Here is a 22369-nt window from a genome sequence, read left to right as displayed (position 1 = left end):
GGTTTATTGGGAAAGGAATTTTACTTTCAGTTCAGCAATTGTAATTTGAATTTCCCATCCATTAATTAATAGTAATAAAAGTTTGTTTAAATTTTTGGGAAAGGAGCTTTTTCTTTTACACAGCTTTTATAAAATCAGTTTTTTGATTCAGTTCTTCATACAAAGTGTAGTTTGTGTTAGTTTTCTCAAGAAAAGAATTCTTTCTTTAACAGTGCTCTCATAAATCAGGTTTCTGATCCACTCGGTAACCTTAACTTTATTCAGCCTCCTCTGGGAAGGAAAGTTATCTGGAATAACATTCTTATAATCTGAGTCTTCGATCCCTCTTTTCTTAGGAATTGCACTCCGGCTCATAAATTGGGGTTTCAATCCATGCGACATCATGGATCTGCTTTCGGTTTCTGAAGAAATGGATTTTATGCACATGAGCTCCGTCATAAATCTGCTTTCCAGTACGTTCTAATTCAGAAATAATCCTTTGTTTTGAGATTCTTGGTAAACGAACTTTACGTGACGTAATGTGTTTACAAACTGGGTTTCCGTCCCTTTCCCTGATATAAACAGTATTATGGGAAAGGGTTTTGGGGAAACGTATATCTTCTACTATTACATACTCGTAAGGTGGATTTTCAGCTGTTTCATCTCAGAAACAGTCCCTTGTGTCTAATTTTTCGGCAAAAGAATTTTTTTTCTATCCCCTCCTCGTAAATTGGGTTTCAGATCCATTTCATTGGATAATCAGGCATCCGGCTGGGATTTCTTGTAAAAAGAAATTTATCTGCCATATGTTTCTCATAAATATGTTCAATTATTTCTTTCGTTTCAGAAAAAAACCTTTGTGTCGTGTTTCTTAAAGAAAGAATTTTATTTTCAATGGCGCTTTCGTCAATTGGGTTTCTTACCCATTTACATCCGAGAAACAGGTGCCAATTCCAGATTTCTTGAGAAACGAACTTTTCCTGGAGTAACGTTCTCATAAATCGGGTTCTTCATCCACTATCCTCTCCGCTTCATAAACACTCGTTCGTTTCTGGTTTTTTGACAAAATATTTCTATTTCTACAGGTATTCTCGTTGTTTTCTTTTCTTATTATTTGAGAAACGGTGCTTTAGTTTGCTTTTCCCGGGAAAGTGATTTCACTGCAAATTTGCTCTTGTATGCATTCTCTGTTAGGAACAGTTTTTCTGAAAGATTTTTTGAAGAAAAGAATCTTATCTAGAATGATACTCACACGAAACCGGTTTTTGTTCTTTTCCATGTCAGAAACTGTGTATTGGATTTAACAGGAGATTTTTAGTTGCAAAATAAAAGTGTCGTCAGTCAGCCTTAGCAAAAGGCGACTTCTATATTTAGTTTTTCATGTTAGGAAAAGTCTTTTACAATGATGATCAAGTCAACTGCGTTCACCGGCATTTTCAACACGGCCTTAAGTACTTATGTAGCTGTTATAGTTCTTCATCCTAGTAAGAATACAAATTTATGTTACAAGAGCAGTAATATTTATATCATTAGTGTATACAATAATAACATTTTTGATTAAGTTAGTTAGATCTAACGTGCTTACACATATAGAAAACCAAAATCATCAGAAACGAATTTTTGCATAACAAGACACTTTTGTTCGAACATTAAAAATGTATTTTGGTTCAGAGATAACATATCTCAGTTAGTTACATTTCAAATAATTTATTAAAATTTTGTACTTGGTATAACCCTTATTGCATTGTTTTTGTTTTGCTTGTTAAAACTCTACCACTGCTCTACCTACAAACGGCAACGCAGTTTATTAAAAAAGAAAAAAAAAAGGGGACCAAGGACTCAGTACTACTACATCGTAAACCTTTCTAATTTAAATTATATATAGCAAAAGACTATACGAAAAAAGTAGTGATTAATAATTTTTTTATTTAATAATCATAATCTCAAACAGTAAGCGTTATTTTAAATGTCTATAGCATTGTCGAATTAAAATTTGTTTCCATGTCAGATGTTGTTGCGATGTAATGTGAAGGAACTAGATACCCGTCCTCGTTTTAAACACAAACTTATATTGAGTAATTGCACAATACAAGTATAAACAAGAACATGACATATAAAACTTTTAAGAGAACAGAACAAAAATAGTGAAGAATAGACAGCATTGCAGCTGCCTTGCGTATGCGTTCGTCTGAGTCTGACTGTTCAACTGAATTAAATGTTCTTTGGCATAATTCCAGAAGCGAAAGAATCAGGTTGAGTTGTTCTGTTCCGGCGCACCGGAACATACTCCCACCCTATCAGGCATTAGTCCTGATATATGGGCAAAGGAGCTAATTTATGAATGCTTCTTTTGAAAATAGAGTTTTTAGTTTTAACCGTGGCCACTCGAACCAGTCCGTCAGAACCATGATGAAGTTTGACCACTTGTCCTAATGGCCAAGAACCTGGAAGATGACTATCATCTAGTAAAGGACGATGTCTCCAAGTTTCATAATCGACTGAATGTCCTTCCATTTCTTTCTGGTTTGAAGAGAAGATAGATATGCTTTGGTCCATGATTTGCAGAAGTCCTTGCGCATCTTTTGAAGGAGATCCCACCTATTCCGTATATTAGCAGGACTAGTAAGAGGTAGTTCAGGAGGGGATAGGATCACGTCTCCTGTAAGAAAATGTGAAGGAGTGAGAATATTAATGCAATCAATGTCAGTATTGTTTACACTACATAACGGACGAGAATTTAAAATGGCTTCTATCTGAGCCAATAGGGTTGTCAATTCTTCGAAAGTAAGTAGCGTTTCACCTATTACTCTTTTACAGTGATATTTGGTTGATTTAATTGCGGCCTCCCAAATTCCTCCGAAATGATGAGATTCTGGAGGTATAAAGTGCCATTCTATTGAAGCTTGAGTTAAATGATGAGCAACGGCTTCGTTCTTAGGAAGTGAAGCCCACAATCGTTGTATTTCGCTGACCTTTCAATTCGCCCCAAAGAAGTTTCTTGCATTGTCGCTGTAAATGTGTCTTGGAGCTCCTCGTCTAGCACTGAAGCGACGCAAAGCAGCTAAAAATGCATCAGCGGTTAAATCGCTCACTGCCTCGATGTGTAGTGCCTTAGTAGCGAGACAAATAAATAGAGCAATGTAACCCTTGGTTGATTTTGCTCCACGACCCTTGTTGAATTTGACTGAAATAGGACCGGCATAGTCCACTCCGCAGTTGAAGAAAGGCCTCTCGAGTGTTACACGATGCTTAGGTAGATTACCCATAATCTGAGTTGCGGTGGATGCTTTAAATTTGAAGCATTTGATGCATTTGTGAACACATTTTTTAATGAGCTTATTTCCACCTATTATCCAATATGATTGTTTGATAATGTGGGACAGTAATGAAGCACCAGCATGTAAATAAGTCACATGCTTTTCTTTTACGATGAGCTCACTTATCTTGTGTTTAGCAGGTAGAATCACTGGGTGCTTTTGATTAAAAGACAATTCTGAATTTTGTAAACTCCCTCCTTCCCGTAAAAGACTGTTTTCATCTATAAACGGATGGAGGGAGTGTAGCTGGCTTTTCTTAGGCAACGATCTTTGATTTTTAATGCATTTTAGATCTTCATTAAAATAATCTTTCTGAACCCATCGAATTATGATTATTTCTGCATTTTTAGTTTCCGTGTAAGTGAGTGGAGAAAAGGAAACAGTTATAAGTGTTTGACATTTGTTATTGGTTTTGCACTTATTGATGAATCTTAAACAATATGCTAAAATGCGTATAATCTTAGAAAATGATGAATATTTTTCAAATAAATCACTATATAATTCACAAGACATAGCACTATGAAATAAAAATATAGGATCAGATCGTTGTTCAGCTTTAATTAGATCCTTAATTTCTTTGAAAGCGGATTCCTCTTTCGGCCAGTGAGACGAATCCAAAAAAAGCCAACTTGGGCCATTCCACCACAAGTTGCAATTAGGAAGACATTTGGGATCTATACCACGCGAAGCGATATCTGATGGGTGCTCTTTGGAAGGGACATGCCTCCAGTATTTTGTTGGAAGTACTTCGATTATTTGAGACGTCCGGTTTGCAACAAAAGTCTTCCATTTACGGGGATGTGCCGAAAGCCAGAAAAGTACGACTTTGGAGTCAGTCCAAGCGTAAACATCAAACTTATATTTTTTGGGAGTGTTCATGACTGCACGATATAACTTTGAAAGCAAATGAGCACTGCATAATTCCAATTTAGGAACAGATACTTGTTTGATAGGTGAGACTTTAGTTTTAGAAACTAAGAGATAAATCTTTATTTCATTTCCGTGTATTTGTTTGCAATATGTTGCAGCAGTGTAATCAAGTGTTGAAGCGTCGCAAAAGCCGTGCAATTCAAATGTGTCAGACGAAATAAGCGTGACACCTCTAGGAACGGTAAAATGTTCAACTGCATTGAAAGATTTCTGAAATTTAAACAAATCTTCAGCAAGACTTTGTGGAATAGGAGAATCGCAGTCCCCTTTTGTAAGCCAGAGCTTTTGATAAAAAATTTTCAATACAACAGTACATGGTGAAATTAATCCCAATGGATCAAAGATGCGTGCCGATTGGGACAAAATATGTCTTTTTGTCAGCGGTGAGGTGAGTGTAAGTGCGGGTTTGAAAATGAATGTGTCTGTTGAAGCGTTCCAAAATAATCCTAAGACTTTCGTGCTTTTCTTATCATTAGGAATTATTTCTAAATTAGTGTCCGTTGAACAATGTTCTTGAAATTCTGCAAGAAATGCATTTGAATTAGAATTCCACTTTCGTAGGTGGAAACCGTGTGTTTGTAAAATATTGGTAATTTCCTTACAAAGTGATATTGCATCACTATCGGTACTCGAACCCGATAACAAATCATCCATGTATACATCGTGTAGTAAAGTATGAGAAACAGCAATATTTTGTGAATAATCTAGTGCAATTTGCTTAATGCACCTAGTGGCTAGGAAAGAAGCTGGAGCTAAACCATATGTTACGGTGCTTAACTTGTATGTGCGTATTTCTTCGTTAGGATTAAACCTCCAAAGAATTTGTTGGTAATTCCGATCCTCATCGGACACTAAAACTTGACGGTACATTTTCTCTATGCCTGCTGAAAAGAATATTTCCGGAAATCGAAAATTAAGTAAAATTTCGAAAATGTCTCGTTGCAATTTAGGACGAACACCCAAGATGGAATTCAATGATTTACCGTTGGAAGTTTTACATGAAGCGTTGAAAACGATTCTTAATTTGGTAGTTGTACTAGACGGCTTGATCACTGCATGATGGGGAAGGAAATATTGCTCATTCTGAAATCTATTTAAACAGTTTTGTGTGACCAATTCCATATGACCTAAATTTTCATATTCATGCATAAAATCCTTGTACTGGGTTTCAAATTCCGAGTTTTCCTTAAATTTACGTTCCATAGCATATAATCGAGAAAGTGCAGCTGGTTTTGAATTACCTAATTCAGATTTAGATTTTAAAAATAGCAAATTCCCAACAAAACGACCATCTGAATTAATTGAGTAATTTTCCTGAAAATGCGTTTCAACAAATTGTTCTTCAGGTGAGAATATAGTGTCGGTTGAATTTGCTACTTCTTCTAACTCCCAAAACCGTTTCAATTCGCAATCAATATTTATTTCATAAATATGCAAGTTTGAAAGTGAATTTGATTTCGGTTGAGATTCCGGTAGTTTTCCGGATACGAGGAAACCAAAAATTGAGTTTTGAGCAATTAAATCACTTTGAGAACAAGTTATTTGTCCAGGAAGTAAAATAGAAAACAAGTAGTCATATCCTAGAATAATATCTACCTTATCCGGAATGTGAAAATATGGATCAGCTAACTTTACATTTTTCAAATGCGAAAAGTCTTTCTCATTTATTTTTTGACTTGGAAGCGCAGCAGTTTGTTTATCTAATACAAATGCCTTAATTGGCATTCTCACTGATGTATCGTGGATTGACATCAACTCAATTTCAACGCAACCTTTTGTAACTGCGACTTCTGAGTCATCTAAACCCTTGACAGGAAAACGCGCATTTTTTCTTTTAAATCCCAATAAATTAATACAAGATTCAGATTATAATGTTGATTCGGAACCACTATCACAAAGCATTCTAATATTACGCTTTTGACCCATCGAATCTATTACATTTACATACGTAGTTGGCAATAAGCCAAAAGTTGTTTGAACGCTATTATTTTGAATTACAGTTACATTTTTGTTTTCACTTGTAGACGCAATGTCTGGTATTTCATTCGCGGTTGGATTCTTTCTTTGTTGTTCTGGCTGAAAATTGCTCTCAGAAAGAGACGCAGATGTGGAATAACTTTTAAACGGATTTTCACACAGAGTACTATGATGCAATAATTGGCAATAATGACAACGATGTCGACATACATTCAGATTTTTTGTGCTGATTAGACAAACAATTTAAACAAAGATTATTTTTCCTAACAAACTGATTTCTTTCTTTGACAGTTAGTGCTATAAATTTGGGACATTTGAAAAGAAAATGATCTGATTTACACATAATACATTTGATACTTTTGTTAACAGAAAATCTTTTAACACTAGGTTGAGTTTTTTCCCTTTCTTTTTCGTGGAAAATTTCTAAAGAGGAACATCTATCATTTATAAATTGAATAAACGTTTCAAAAGTAGGAAATTCCACTTTTGCTGAAAACTCAGACTGCTTACATGTTTCCTTGTCAACCTTCTGTAATAAAATATAAATTAGCCAGACATCCCCTTTCATTAGCTTTTGAATCAATAGATTTTAAGCTTCTGATAATCTCATCAGATGTATCAGCAATTTTTCGTAAATTAATTGAGTTTGCATTAATTACACAAGATTGATCCATGAAAGTTTTTATTAGTGACGCGACAATTTGTTTTTTCTTATCATACCGAGATAATAATTTACCCCAGGCTTCCATATAACTATTTTCTGAAATGAGAATATGTTTAATAATAGAAGCTGGTTCATCAGTTAATAAACCCTTTAGATATTGAAATTTTGTAATATTGCTTAAATTTTCATTGTTATGCACTAATACATGTAAGTCCTTGAAAGACATCCAGTTTCTGTAATTACCATTAAAGGATTGTATATTTATTCTAGGTAATTTAAAATTATTAGCAGTATTTGCAGTACTATAAACTGGCATTTGACGTTCATTAACATTAATAACTTGCATATTAACAGTAATATTACTTTTCTCAAGTTCTTCTTGTAGTTTGGCTTTGGTTTCATAATATTTTTTCTAAAATTCTTACATTTCACAACTTTCCGGCGGAAGTTCTGCGTCTGCCTTGTCAAAATCAGAATAAACGCTTTCAATGTTTTGAAGTTTATTCATTAACTCATGTTTTTCGAATAACTGCTTATCATCATTAATGAAATTTGAAATTCTGGTAAGGGCAGCTTTCGCTCTACCTCTACTATTTTTTGCAATCTTAACCTTGTCTTCCATTACAACGTAATGGTTCAATGAGGAAAACCAAAGTCAAACTTGTAAAAAAGAAAAAAAATACTTATCTTTCTTGGTCTTTAAATGAAGTTCGATGCTAAACGTATCCAGTAGTATCCATTACTGTACCGAATGCAGCGTTGCAGTGCTGACGAAACCGAAATTAAAAGTCCTTTAATCTCGCGGTTGCCTCCAAAATATTTATGTTGTGACGTAATGCGAATGAACTTGATACACGTCTTCGTTTTCAACACAAACTTATATTAAATAATTACACAATACAAGTATAAACAAGAAAATGACATATAACACTTATAAGTACGAGAACAGAACAAAAATAGTGAAAAATAGACAGCATTGCAGCTGCCTTGCGAATGCGTTCCTCTGAGTCTGACTGTTCAACTGAATTCAAATGTTCTTTGGCATAGTTCCATAAGCGAAAGAGTCAGGTTGAGTTGTTCTGTTCCGGTGCACCGGAAGAGTAAGGAAAGTAGAAACAAATATCAAAATTAATTCGGATTACAATCAGAAAAAACTTTAAACACCTATATTAAAAGACGAAATTTCATCTCTTTATCCAAAAGATCTTGAATGTATTAAATTCCATCAGGTCAAGGCTACAATGCATACCTCTAAATCTACTGCTTTATGGTTTGAGAAAAATGAGATATGAAACCGGAATTAAATCTCGTCCCTCTAGATGCATATCCGCGAAATCTCCTGATCTGTCTCCTATGGATTAATGTGCATTTGTACATTTAAAACAAGCTCTATATACGTGGCATCCCCAAACATTGGATAGACTGTGGAACATTGTGAAGGAGAAGTGGCATAAAATCAACCTTGATGTTTTCAGTAAAAGGCTTTTTCTCTTGGAAATTAAGATGTAAAATGATGATTCAAAAAAAGGGCTCTCAGACGGAATATATTAGAAAATGAGATTATAAGATTTGTTTATATATCTAAATCTTTGCAAAATCCTTAATAAAATACCTGAACAACCCCTGTACTCAGTGATTTGCGATAGGTTCGTTGAATTTTAAATTTCAGACTAAACGTTTGAGGATTATTCATATCGTTTCCTTTATTCTCATTTTTATTAATAATGCCTCATAAATATTTATTCAAATATATGAAAATTTCATTTTGCAATTTATAAAATACGCTGTTTTTAAATATTTTTAACCCAGAGGGATGTTAGCCAGAATTCTCTTCAAATATCTACGTGTGCAAATGAAAAAAATTATCCCTTTGGGTGTAATACAAAGTCTGAAAGCTTTCAGTTTAATATTTGTTTTGGGTGTATCTGTGGGGTGTAAATTCCTTAACTTCCAGTATATATCCAATCGAGACATTTTTATAAAAGTTATTTAAATTAATTTCTTGCAAATTTCATGTCATGACTGATTTGTTTGAGTAAAAGTTAGGTTATTTGAAAAGGGCAAAGAAAAGGATGGTTATCTGCCTGGCGCGAGGGATGGCTTAGCGGAGAACGTTCTATGGGAAATCTTCTTATATACATCGAGATAAGGAAAACTGCAGAAGCCAATCATGCAGCCAGCATGTTGGCGGGGAAACAAACAGGATAAAACTCTTAGCATTCTGAAACACAGGGCATATTGCTATGGGACACATATTGAAAATACTTCGTTTGAAAAGAAAGCAGTATATTCTCATTTATTATTTCAAGTAAGTTTTGACATGAAGGCCACAGAGAGAAAAAAATCTAAAATACAAAATAACATCCTTATTCGTGTTTTAATGATAATCTGGAGATTTTTTATGGGAAATACCGAGAAATCACTTACGAAAAACAAAAAGGAAGTGGCTGACGGTCACTTCGAATTGGGAGCCAAGACAACAAGGAAAAGTACGCCTAAGAAAAATTTCAATAATAGCTACAGCTTTCCTTAATTAAATGAGAAGTTATAGTTAAAAATAGAGCATATTGGTAAGTTATAACTGAATATGGTGTGTAAACTAGTAAATTAATTTAACAACACAAGAAAATGTAATTTAGCAATAGCATTTAACTGCAAATAATCATTTTAATTTCAGGTCAACATACAATTTCATTTCTATTTTACAGTTTTGAAATGCAGTTGCAGAAAAAAATTTTAAAATGACTTTTTGTTTGCATTTCAGCTGTAGCGAAATCGATTGGTCTGAAAACATCCTTCCTCTCTCTTATCGAAAAAGGCAATTTTTTCCGTCCAAATCCCATGCTCAGTCAATGAGATCGTCACTTAGTCAGTCATTTTTCAGTCAAAGTCTAATTTTTATTCAGTCACTGGTCAGGCAAGGAGATCTTCCTTTTATCGGTCCCTGTTCAGTGAATGGCCAATTTTTAGTCTGTCACTGGTCACTCAATGAGATCGTCACTCAGTCACAGAACAGCAATGTTCAATTTTTATTCAGTCACTGGTCCGCTAAGATCTTCACTTTCTCAGTCCCTGTTCAGTAAATGTCAAATTTTTAGTCAGTCTCTGGACAGTCAAAGTCCTATGTTTAGTCACTCATTGAGATTGTCACTTAGTCAGTTACTTGTCAGTCAAAGAGATCGTCACTTAATCAGTCATTGCTCAGTCAATGTCCAATTTTTAGGCAGTCACTGGTCAGTCAGTAGGATTGGTATCATGGCAAACAAATTTTTGAGGAATATAAACTGAAATTGTGTAAACTTATTTGAGATCTCGATAATATACTATAAGACCTTCGTTTATTTTAAATTTTGTAAAGCAGAAATATTTCAGTAATGGTTTTCTTAGCTTTGAAATTTTGAAACGCTTGCTATGATTCGAAGAAGGATGTTGAGTATACTCGTCATCAATAGAGATAACAGGGACGGTACCAACGACGACATCAACGGGGTGTTCTTGAGAATCTTGAATTGGTTTGAGTTCTATTCTGTATACCTCATCCACTTTGCCATTCATTTCTGGTTCATTATTTGTGTTAAGGAGATTACCAGAATCGATGTCTCTTTGTGCTCCAAGATCGTTATGCGATACAATGCATTCAGCATCCAATGATTTAAAACAGGCATTCAAACTGAATTCTTCTTGGTTCAAGATGGTTATAGTGCTATTCGTGCCTATTTGATTACCTGAGTTATCAGGCTTTGGAAAATCAAAATCCTTTTCTGTTTCATGTTGGAGGTGATTAAATTGATTTTCATCGCTGATATTGTGCACATCATAAGGATTATTATCGAAATCTTTGGCAAAATGGTCGATGGGGTCAGTATCACTATCAATAGGCAAATTAAGAAGATTTTTATCAAAAGCTTCGTTATTGACTTCGAGGAGATCGGTGTCACTGTCTATATCCACATCAAAGGAATCATCATTAAATTCATTAATATCAACATATGAATCAAGGAAATCTAAATTAAGTACCTTCTTTCCGGTGTTAAACTTGTGTTCATTACGGCTAATAGAGTTTTCATTATTTTTCCGAGTTTTCTCTTCTCTTCGAGAAAACAAAAGAAAGAGAGTCGCAAAACAAATAAGTATGCCCAATAGGCTGTCGATACAGGGTGTTGGTATAATAACGTAACACAATATTGTGAAAAAAAAGAACTCCATTTCTAAAAATGTTTCGAATTCGATTTCAGCATTAAAAATAACAAGTTTAAGCAAATAAGCTCCACACGTAAGTTTTTAGCACCACTAGATTTGGTATCTCTAATGATTATGGTTTATAAGCATTGTTAAAAATGTATACATTAACTTTGTTGTAATTCAACAAAATCCTAAAACAATTATTGGCTAATTCATTGTTTCGAACAAAAGGATTCTATGAATATGTAACAATGAAAGGTATTCTGATATATAACTCTACTCATAATAGAGGGAAGATTCTAAGTGTCTGTCTTTCGTTCGGGCTGAGTGTAAGCTAATAGACCCAGGGCTACGAATTTGCTACATAGGTGCATGTAGACAAGAGCCAGTGCACCTCGAAACGAGGTTTCCAAAAATTTGAATGAGCTTTTAAATTTTATTTTTTCTATTTTTGTTTTATTCATTTTTTCTTTGATAAAATCGATAATTCTCTCTCATTACGTAAGTAATAATGTCACGAGGACATTGTTGCTGTTGTATCCCTGATGCCATTCGGAAAAATGAGGGCAAAAATTAGCGTTTTAAGAATTTTTAATTAATATCTCTGAGTTTTGCTATTTTTTTGGATAAAAGTGTAAGCGGAAAAGTGGAAAACGAACCAACGCTAAGCTACCGCTGCCATACATATTCAAATAAATAATTCTTTTTGGAGGGGTTTCTTGCGATACAAAACATAAACGTAATATTTATATATAACCAGAGATTATTATAATTAGAACGAAAATACGTGAATACTATGGAGAAAATATTTTTCATTACAAAACATGTATTTTTCTTAGACCTATTATTTCAATGCACAGAAATGTTTTCCTTACACTCTCATGGAAAGGGTTTCATCTACCTTTGGCTGGGTAAAAATGAATCTAAATATAAACACAATAAAAAATATATCAAAATATTTTTAATTCTTTAACAGTCACCTCTTTAAGATAAAATCAACTGGTTAGCGTAACATGAACTTACGTTATACTTACGTTAACTTACGTTACTCGTTTTGGTGTTAGCAAGAACAATAGAACAAAATGAGTTTTGGTGATCGATGTGCATAGTGTATATAGTTTTTTTTCTACTTTTTATTATTTATTCTTTATTATATTTCCTTAATTAGTGCTGGCAAATCGATATGGATCTTGCGTCTTCTGGGGCAGCACTTTGATGTGTATTATGTGTTAAAAATTTCGACAACTGGTCTGTACAACTATGCTCCGCTCACTTCTGTTGTATGCCTCAACAACTACCCCTACGCTATTCCGTTAGCTTCAAGACACGGAGGAAAGAGGACGCTACAGCCGTAGCACCTACGAGGAGAACGTTATGCCAAAGTTTTTATACTACAGATGTGCTAATTTGCTTTTACGATGTGAAAGTTATGCTTCAGATATTTTAAATCGCTATTTTACCCAAGTTACTGTTACATATATCCACACTGGATGTGATTCAGAACTTCAAGTGCACAGGTTTGTTCCAACATTTGGATTTATTTTTCACTTTTATGATACCCGACAGATATGGGTAGGTAAAGATTTCAGGGTCGTGTTCCTATTAAATAAGCGAAGCCCTATAACCTATATATCATCAGAGGTAATGTATTTATCCCCAGAAAGGGCTATAAATAATAAGATCAATCATATGCTTACATACGAAACGATCTCAACAGACGACATTCTGACATCATACCAGGCGACGACATTTCATACGACCATCATAACAGACATTCTGAACATGCAAAACCGAGTGAATAGACTCTAACACTTCAATCCTCTACATTCCTCAATAATAAGATATACTAATTTGGAAAGATGCTCCGTAGAATTCAAGGCAGGGCTTTTAAGTAGCCAATTCATGACCGAGACGTCAGACGAATGCTCATCCATCCAACCAACCAGTAGCCAACCTTAACCTGTGAGAGCGCAGTTATCTTTTTGAAATACTCCCTTTCCGTGTTAAAGACAGGGACATAAATGGATGTAGATGATAGCTCATCAACTCTACGTACAGAATCACATTGAGGGAGGTTGGAACAAGTACCAAAGATCCCAAACACAACCAGAAGAAAGCATCCCAGACCATGATTAAGCCTCAACGGCCCTGTACAGGTCCAATCTGCCATACCGGATTTATAACTTTATGATTACCAGAGAACAGAGGCTCCGTTGCCTTGCAGTCTAGCCCTTTGCGACACGCATATTTAAAATATATTTTAATCTTTAAAAAAAAATGCCTTAGAATAAGTCAGATGGACTTACTTAAGTGCCTTTAAGGCTTGAAAAAAATTCTGCGCTTTTATTTTTTACGGTGGAAGGTGGGATACCGTTTGTCCACCATGCAACTAGCACATGTCTTACAGCATATTGGTGTATAGCAGGGAAAAAAAATCCTATGTAGAATGAATAAACAAAATAAAGCGTGCATTCTAAAATATTCATAATAAACACACTAAAATGCATTTTGTACTTAATGCATATATGCATGACTTGTAAAATTTTGCATATGCACATTTTGCATACATATATTTAATATTTTTAAATTTTAGGAACAAAAGAAAATATTTTCTTGAATATTATTTTAAGATTAAAATTTGATACTCGTACATATGATACTAAATAAAGTATTAAAATTGGCACTTGATTCAAAAACATTTATATACGATTAAAATTGAAAAAAAGTCATTTTTCATGAAACTTTGAAAAACATGTTTTTTCATTCTTTTGTAAGCATAGAGGCACTTCACATGTTTCACACACCCAAAATGTTCGTCGTTCTTCTTTCGATATGCTGCAATATGCACATCTTCTCCTGCTCGTTCTCTTTGGCGTTTTACTTACATTTTTTAGTCTCTTATCTGGTTGTACGAAAGAGTTTTTAGTTTTTATTTGAACTGGGGATTTCAGTTTTCTTTCAGCTGTTTCTTGCCTGCAATTGCCATTAGACCTTTTATAACTGAGAGAAGAAAATCTTTCATTGTTTTTACATCATGATCAGGTTCGCGAACAAACTTAAATAGAATAAATGCGTTTACTATACTCGCATCTAAAAAGTAAAATAAAAAAAAAAAATCATGTGCCACCATTTCTTGCTTTTGCGGTCTATTTCATATAGTCCTTTCAGTTGATCAATCAGTCGACATATCCCATATTCTTAATATATGACATAATGCTGTTTGGGCACAGTACTTTTTTTTTTTTTGTCTTTCCATCTAGTTCTTTTCTATTAATTTCTTTCATTTCAGTTGCCTTTTCCAAGCAAGACAGGATAGAAACGGATCTTTTATCCTTCCATTTTATGCAATAAATTGAATCATCGCTAACTGAAAAGTCTATATATTCTCTTGACATAAATTTGTCTTTTAAATTTTTGGGTAGATACTTCCGATCCATATTTACAGTGCCACATGCATAGATGAGTCTATCTTTAAAAAGCGAAACAAATTATAACTACTTCCTTTTCTTCTTCAGAAATAACTTCAACCTCAGTTATTCTTTCTTGGATTTCAATTTCATCTGAATCAGAACTGACATCTGAAGCATTTGAGTCGCAATCGGATGGCAATTCAGCAAAAAGATCCAAAGCTTCCTGTGTTGTTAATTTTTTTCTAGACATTTTAGCACATCAGAGCATACAACGGATGTAAAAGCGAGCGCAATCACGAAAAAAAAAAAAAAAAAAAAAAAAAGATGCAAAAAAAGAAAAGAAAAAATAATCGTGAGTGCTGTCATCTATTGAGCGGAAATTCAAGTGTGTGGTGGGACAAATTTTAACCAACTTATTTCAACTGCAAAATTAATGTTATAAAATATTGAATCCAATTAAGATTTTTGAAAATAAAATACCTTTGAATATTAAAAAGAATCATACATATCATAAATTGTATACCAAAATTTTTAAAATATTGAAAAATGCGAGATACGTGGATATCACTTTTGTGATCCTATTTTGAATATTTTTTGCTTATAAACTTAAGCCCTAGTATAGTAGTAACATCTACTGATAAAAATAATAACTAAAATAGATTATTTTTAACAGATTAGAAAATTTCTAACGGAAATTGCTAACTGAGAAAATAAATATTAATTAGGTGGGACATATATTGACCCACCATGCCGCAAAGGGTTAACCGAATAAAATCGAATTACCTTAATTTTTTTTCTAATGTAATTAACGAAAACTTGTGAAAATATTTCATTCAAATTAAACCATTCTGAGAAAACTGTCCTGTGAAACGTATAGCATTTAATTCCGTTCAGAATGAAATGTTGTTTAAAACTATGTTGTTTTCACATACTTAGGACTCTGAAGTGTTGTAGAAAAAGAAAATATATACATTTATATGTATATTTGCGACATAATTACAAAATATTTACACCCGAACGCGTCAAATCCCATAGAACTCAATGGTAAATGACCCAATGTTTTGGTCACCACGTAGGGATCGCCGGTGCTTCAGAGCAGGGTACGGAGAAACTTGTTTAGGGCGACTCCATCTTATACTTCCATGGTTAAAACACGAATACGTCAAATCCAATGTGCTCGGCTTTTCCCGGATACACCATTGTCGCAAAAGGATGAAAACTTAAAACATTTAAAATAAAAGGTACTTAACGTTTATACAATATTTACATTTATGGTTCAGTTTTACAGTTAATCAGATATGATCAAATTTGGAAGGAACTTAATTACTTTTATTAAACTCGCGTCTCAAGTCAAATCAAAAAGTGAAGAGTTCAGATGGGAAGTTTGCGAAAAGCGAAGAAGGCACACCCCGTTTTCGCTGAATCGTAGAGCCATCTATTTATAATCAAAATAAATTCCACATTTTGCTTGATAGACTGTGTGTGTAACATGTTAGAAACTAACATGAACGAAACTATAGGATATAAACCTACTAAATTTGAAAATTCATTTGTAAACAACTACATAAGAAAAAACAGAATATGATAAATTTACATTAAAACTCTCCAATAAGACACAGGAAATGAGAGATTTTTATGAAAAGATACAAAAAAATCAGATATTTTTATGAAAAGACACAAAATTTCAGATATTTTTTAAAGACATGAAAAGTGAAATATTTTTATAAAAAATAATCTGTCAACTCATTTGTGAATTAATAAAACCAGATCTCTGCGAAATACCCGAGGAGTGTGAACCCTGATCTGGACTGAAAATAATACGTAACCTTCGGGAATAAATAAATAAATTACATTTAATTACATTATCATTTTGCATCATTACGCAAAATGGAGATCATAAAACATTAAATGAATGTTTCTTATCGATGAATCAAAGAAGTACAGAACAATTTATCACATCAAAATTAATTATCCGTATAATGTAGGATGTATAAATTAATTCAGACCCTTAATAAAAAATATTAAAACTGATCAATAGGAAATCTGCTCAATAGGAAATCTTACAAATATTTCCTTTCTCTAAATAAAGAAATATACAAGGTGACCCAAAAGTCCATTAACGTTTGAAAATTCAATAATTTACTGAATAATACTGGGCTTTACTGATAGTAAAAAACCCTCTCAAATTGGCCATTAGATGGCGCCTCGTATGTTAACAAAAGCAATAATTAACACAACAACTGATTTTTAGCAAATAATACTTTCTTTATAACAAACATTCAACACATCGACCATCGTCCTAGTAAGCCAAATAAAGGCAATTCAAATGAATTTCCTTTAGAACAAGAAACGGATAGTTTAGGTAACGAATCTGAACAAAATCCCAAAGGAGATCGTACTGTGGGTAAAAGGGAAAAGGGTCATTTTCGTCCAATTAATCCTTCTCAGCACAAACCGGTTGTTACTCCTTCTATCAATAGTCAAGAATCAATGGACACTAGTTCTGTTGTCCCAAACGAATCTCAGATAAATGAAAAACTACAAAACGATCAAAACAAAAAAAGACAAAGCGGTACTGCAATATATATAAATGACAAAAAAATAATTGGAAACAACTAAAAGCATTATCTGCAGAACATAAATTATCAGATAAATCTGATTACAGGTGTTGAGATATTTGTAATCGCATTCTTACTGGTTAAAAGGAAGTATAGCTTTCTGTCAAGTCCGAAACATTCATTAGCTTTCAGCCAGGTCCGAGTTATTCTGAAACTTAGATCTCATTCTGTATGTTACTTTTGATTGGTTATTTATTGTGTCTTGTTTATGATTTGTTAAACCATGATCTGTTGTAAAGTTATATATATAACCTTTGTAACCACTTATCGTTACTCTCGCATTCGAGCTTTGGAGTTACTGCGAGCTGGTCGCTTGGTGAAGTGTTCCTGATCGATCGTGCGCGTAAGTAGTTTTCGAGTTTGGTTTTTGATTTTTCCAAGTGTTTTCATGATGGACTTGCCTTTCCGTTAGGGATGGTAGGTTTTTTGGACTGTTGCAATGAATCCCAACTTACAGTACATTCAGACTTTAAACTTAATTAATGATAAAAATGTTATTGAAAAGCTTATTGAAAGTGTTTCAGAAGAGGAATTAGATGCTATATCTACCTATTTGCAAATCCAAAAAAATCTTATTGATAGTGGTCAAAAAATAGTTGATCCAGAAGTTGAAAAATTGTTTCAGGTTATGGTAGCCAAACTCTTCAGTAAACGGCAATTAAAAAATGTTAAATCTTCAAAGGAAATTGATGAGATTGTAGGAATTGGTCAGATTCTGACCCAACAAAACATGAATAATGTCAATGTGCAAGACAATAACTCTCTTAAGCAGGGCGAAACTTGGATTAAACCCAAAAAAACGCACAAGCGTACTTTAAGTGATAGCAGTAACTTATCTGTTACAACAATAAAAAATATATATTCTACCCTTAGAATAGATGACGGCATGGAAGTCAATCAAACGCCCAACACAAACCCTCAGGATATGGACCAATCAGAAGAAGGCGAATTCATAGCCCCTAGAAAAACTGCAAACCGTGTACCGCCGATTATAATATCTGATGTTACGTCTTGGAAGCCCCTTAGAGATGAAATTAAAAAATTTACCACAGCTATGGAGTGCGTACAAAAAGGTGGAGACATCCACATAAAAGTCAAATCTGACGATGACTATCGCTCAGTCACAAAATTTTTGGATAATAAGGAAATACCTTATCACACATTTCCCCTACCAAGGGATAAGCCTATTAGAGTCGTAATAAAGAAGCTTTCAGTGCATACTAAACCTGAAGAAATATTAGAAGAACTCCAACAATTAAAAATTCCAGTTAAAACGGTTAGACAGATAGCCAAAAAGATTGACAATGAAATTGTCAAATTGCCAACTTTCCTTATAGAAACCGGTTTCCCACGGACTGTTGAAGGAAAAAAGATATTTCAGGTAACACATATCTTGGACCTTGCGGTCAAAATTACCTCTTTCCAACCAACCCCAGGACATAAACAGTGCCATAACTGTCAGAGATATGGACATAGTCGCTCCCACTGCAAAAATAAACCAAGATGCTTAAAGTGTGGATTAAACCACATCACCACTAGCTGTACAAAAGATAGAAATCTTCCAGGAAAGTGTTGCCTTTGTGGGGGACCCCACGTCAGTTCCTACAGGGGTTGCGAAATGCACCCTGACAATATTAAACGTAAGATTGCTGAAAAAGAAAATCAAAGAGAGGCCTGGAGAAAAACAAGAACAAATCCTCCAGAAACAACTTAGAGAACTTCCCCCCATTACCGAGTAGGAGAAACACTAACGAAAATGTTAATGAAGCCAGTCCCTCATCAGCCAACCAGAATGAAGCTCACGAAAGAGAACAATTAGGCTCCGCTCCGGATTTCCTGAAATGGATCAAAAATCTATTTACTCAAGGCAAAGCGCTATTTGAACGCTTTTTAAAGCCAAGTCAATAATGGAAAAGCTCCAAATAGGGTGGGAAGCCTTTGAACTTTTAGCAAATTTAAATTATGAATGTTAATATTGTAAATAACTATGCAAGCATCCAACTTACTGCCTCCAGCAGTTTAAATTTCGCCTTCTTTAATGCCAACGGAGTTCGCGGCAAGAACACTGAGATCATAAACTTTCTTAATTGCCATGACATTGATATTTTCTTAATTAACGAGACACATCTTCGAGCTAGTGATAAATTTAACATCCAAGGTTATAGAACCTTTAGAAAAGACAGAGAAAATAACAGGGGCGGTGGCACCCTGATTCTCATCAGAAGACACTTGCAGGCCAACTACTTTAATCTCCCAAGTTCTAGTAATATTGAAACTACTGCCATCATAGCTCACTCTCGCACTAATGAACCTATTGTTATTATTTCTGTTTATAATCCCCCGGGACATAATATCAGCAACAGTGACATGAGCATCTTTAGCGGCATTATGCTTCCCACAATACTAGCCGGAGACTTAAACGCGAAGCATCACTCCTGGAACTCTCGACGTGCAAATGCAAACGGGAACTTCCTTCATAATTATGCCCTTACAAATGATTTAAGTATCTTTGGACCAACGGATCCCACCAGATACAGCCATACTGGCAGTGCCGAAGTTCTTGATATTGTTATCACAAAAAATATTGCACAAATTCCCTTCCTACAAGTTTCACACCAGCTAACTTCCGATCATCTGCCTGTCAGATTTACTTATTACGGCTTTGAAAAAAATATTCCACTTAGAAAAATCACAAACTGGGATAAATTCATTCATTCTCTAGAAAAACTACCAGCGCATCCTGCTTTAGCCGATATTACTGACATTGAGTATCAAATCACTAAGGTCAATAATTGTATAAAAAGTGCTCTTGACAAATCTACTAAATATGAAGAACATAAAAAAGAAAAACTTCCGGATAACATTATTGACAAAATTAAGGACAAAAATCGCACCGCTAAAATTTGGCGCCGTACTGCTGATCCTAATATCAAAAGAATTCTTAACAGAAAAAATAGGAATATTAAAAATCTTCTAAGTGAATACAGATCTGATAGTTGGAATAATTTATTAGACTCAATGGACTTCAACCCTGATACAGTGTGGCGTATTGGGAAAGCGCTCAGAAAAACTCATAGCGACAACATTGGACCGTTGCACACCGATACTGGAATCGCATATTCTGAAAAAGATATGGCAGAAGTTCTTGCAACACATCTTGAAAAAAACCTTCACGACAAATAACTCACAAGATGAAGATACAGAAGAGGAAGTTTTTAATTTCATTATTCACCTTCCTGATAGAACAGATGGACAGCATATTGGTTACACCTCGCCCATTGAAATTCAAAACATCATAAAAAATCTGAAAAATAGAAAGGCCACCGGTTACGACGGGATAACAAATAAAGTGCTCAAAATTCTCCCCAAGGGATATATTGTCCTAATTACCAACATAATTAATGCCTGCATAAGGCTTAACTATTTTCCGCAGCAGTGGAAAATGGCACATATCATTACTTTTGTTAAACCTGGCAAAGATCCAAAAAATGTTAACTCTTATCGCCCAATTAGCCTGCTTCCAAGTCTTAGCAAAGTTTTTGAGCGAGTTCTACAGAAACGGCTGACCAGACACTTGGAAGATAGAGGGATAATTCAAAATGAACAGTTTGGTTTTCGCCCACAGCATAGCACAGTACATCAACTTCTCAATGTTACTGAATTTATTGCCGATTCCTTTTCCAAAAAGAATACTATTGCAAGCTGTTTCCTAGATTTAGAAAAGGCATTTGACAAGGTGTGGCATGAGGGACTCCTCTTTAAGCTATACCTTGCTCATCTGCCTATAAATTTTATCAAACTAATGCAAAGTTATCTAAAAAATCGCAATTTTCATGTCAAAATCAATAATACTTTATCCTCAAGAAAAAGAATCAAAAGCGGCGTCGCCCAGGGAAGTGTTTTGGAGCCAATTCTCTTTAATATCTTTACTAATGATATGCCAATCCCACTAAATTCAAAACTTGTGAAATATGCAGATGACACCGCTATTTTTACAAAATCTTTAAAACCACAGTTTGCAGTAGACAAATTAGAAGAAGCAGTTAACATCATCGCACATTACCTCAAATCTTGGAGAAACTTAAAGTCAATCCGACTAAATGTCAAATTCTGCTCTTTAGAAGGTATAGAAAATTTACTCCAGTAAACGTAAATATAAAGATAGAAGATCAGCCACTCCCCGTCCTCAATAGTACTAAATACCTGGGTGTCATTTTCGATTCACAACTCTTCTTCAAGGAACAGACTGCATATGCCTTACGGAAAGCTACAGCCGCAAAAATGGCTCTGTACCCCCTCATCATCAGAGACTCAAAATTAAACATTCAATTAAAGAAAAGAGTTTACATGATGCTGATTAGACCGACACTACTTTATGCAATTCCCATATGGGCTACAGTGTTCAAAACGTACAGACACAAGTTACAAGTCTTTCAAAACAAGATTCTAAGAGAAATAGTTAATTCTCCTTGGTTCGTTAGAAATTTGCAAATACAAAAAGAATTAAAAATCAGACCAATTGCTGACCAAATTATTTCAACCTGCCACAACTTTTATAGTAAAATTGAACAGTCTCAATATGATCATATTAAGGAACTAATCAATTATGATCCAACACTTGAAAATGCTGCTAAGCGTCCTAGGAGCATTTTTCATAATCCAAGGTGGTGAAACTTGTAAATAGCTGTACATACTGTAAATATTTCCCCACTAGAGACTTTTGTGTTTTTTTTTCAACTTATTTAGGACTTAAAAAAGCTCAGTGGATTATTACTTTATATCATTATTTTCAAGAATTTTATATTTTATTAGTGTTCCTATAAAAAGACTTTGTTAGGGACACACAAACTGAATTAATTATGTGTGTTTCACCATCCCGCCTTCTAAACTGTGACTTATGCTGAAATATTGTGTCTTTTAAAATTATAAGTGTTTCTTAAAAAGTGTGTTTATTCCAGAACTTTGTACAGTGTGAACTGTTTGTGAATACTGTAATTTATATGACTTTAACATTTCTCGTACGAGAACTCTTGAAATTCACCAGAAATATGTTACTGTTGACTTATTCCTTATTTGAGCCACTCCCACCAGTATAATTACGATCCATTTCATTCTGAACCTGTTTCAAAAGCATACTTAATTTAAATTACTTAATGTTTATTTTTTCAAATGCTTTATTAAGCATACTTTTCAGCTAGTTATATCTTTTGTCACAGCTCGAACAGCTCCCAGATGCTTTTTCACTCTACATTCCTTTGTATTTGCTTCAGCTTCGCCTAGTAGGCGCGGCGT

Source organism: Stegodyphus dumicola, chromosome 11 (genome assembly GCF_044657685.1).
Source record: "Stegodyphus dumicola isolate Sdum_Otavi_A_Nest chromosome 11, ASM4465768v1".
NCBI classification, from domain to species: Eukaryota; Metazoa; Arthropoda; class Arachnida; order Araneae; family Eresidae; genus Stegodyphus; species Stegodyphus dumicola.
Note: the sequence above shows the minus strand (reverse complement) of the source record.